This window comes from Nannospalax galili, unplaced genomic scaffold, assembly GCF_000622305.1.
Source record: "Nannospalax galili isolate Female #2095 unplaced genomic scaffold, S.galili_v1.0 scaffold1077, whole genome shotgun sequence".
Taxonomy (NCBI): domain Eukaryota; kingdom Metazoa; phylum Chordata; class Mammalia; order Rodentia; family Spalacidae; genus Nannospalax; species Nannospalax galili.
This window is the reverse complement of record NW_008340429.1, coordinates 1079099-1080741: the sequence shown is the minus strand read 5'-3', so window position 1 is coordinate 1080741 and position 1643 is coordinate 1079099.

The following is a 1643-nucleotide window of genomic DNA, read 5'->3' as shown; positions in this document are numbered from 1 at the left end:
CACAAGAATGGAATATGCAGGAATTGTGTGGCACCATAAAAAGACCAAACGTACGAATCACAGGCATACAGGAAGGAGAAGAATCCCAAGATAATGGCATGGACCAGATCTTCAACAGAATCATGGAAGAAAATTTTCCAAATTAAAGAAAGACATGCCTATATGAATTCAAGAAGCATATAGAACACCAAACAGACAGGACCAGAAAAGAAACTCTCCACAGCACATCATAGTAAAAACACTACACGTACAAAACAAAACCAGAATACTGAAAGCTGCAAAAGAGAAACAAGTCACATATAAAGGAAAACCCATTAGGATTACAGCTGACTTTTCAGTGAAAACTATGAAAGCCAGAAGAGCTTGGACCAAAGTAGACCCAGTTTTAAATGACCAAAGATGCCACCCAGATTACTATACCCAGCCAAAATGACTATTGTAGTCGAAGGGGAAAGAAAAATCTTCCATGACATAACTAGGCTGAAGGAATTCATGTCCATAAAACCAGCCCTTCAGAGAGTTCTAGCAACACAAATAGCTGAAGAAAGGAATGACTATACCCAAGGAGTTGTAGAAAGAAATTCAATGAAGGTATAACTGTGGAAAAGTACAGCTACATCATGAATGTAAATAGAAATAAAAATGACAGGATTCAATACTCATCTTTCATTAATAACTTTTAAATATTAATGGACTGAACTCCCTAGTCAAAAGAAACAGACTAGGTGAATGGGTTAAGAAACAAAACCCATCTTTTTGTTGTCTGCAAGAAACTCATTTCACTTTCAAGGACAGACACCATCTTAAAGTGAAAGGGTAGAAAAAAAATATACCAAGCAAATGGTACGAAGAAAAAAACAGGTGTAGCAATTCTAATATCTGACAAAATAGACTTTAAACTAAAACTAATCAGAAGAGATAAAGACGGCCACTTCATTCGGATCAAAGGAACAATAAATCATGAAAATATTACAATCGTGAACATATATTCACCAAACTCTGGTGCACCAAACTTCATAAAAACAATACTATAGGACTTTAAGACCCAGATTAATCCCAACTCATTAATAGGAGGGGACTTCAATACCCCAGTGTCTCCATTAGATAGGTCAACAGGGCAGAGAGTTAACAGAGAGACATCTGAATTAAACAATACCATATATCAAATGGACTTAACAGACATCGACCGAATATTCCACCCAAACACCAAAGGACATACTTTCTCCTCAGCACCCAATGGAACCTTGTCCAGAATTGACCACATACTGGGGCACAAAACAAACCTCAACAAATACAAAAAGATTGAAATAATTCCATGCATTCTATCAGACCACAGTGCAGTAAAGCTTACAATCAACACCAGAAGAAGCCCTAATCACCAATGAACACAGGGAGATTAAACAACACACTCCTGAATGGTGAATGGGTCAAAAGAGAAACTAAGAAAGAAATAAAAGTACTCCTGGAACTAAAGGAAAAGGACAATACAACACAACAAAACCTCTGGGACATGCTGAAAGCAGTCCTTAGAGGGAAGTTTATGGGTCTAAGTGCCTACATCGAAAAATTGGAAAGAACACAAATAAATGACTTAACATTGCAACTCAATTCACTTGAGAAGCAACAGCAAATGAAACTGAAAC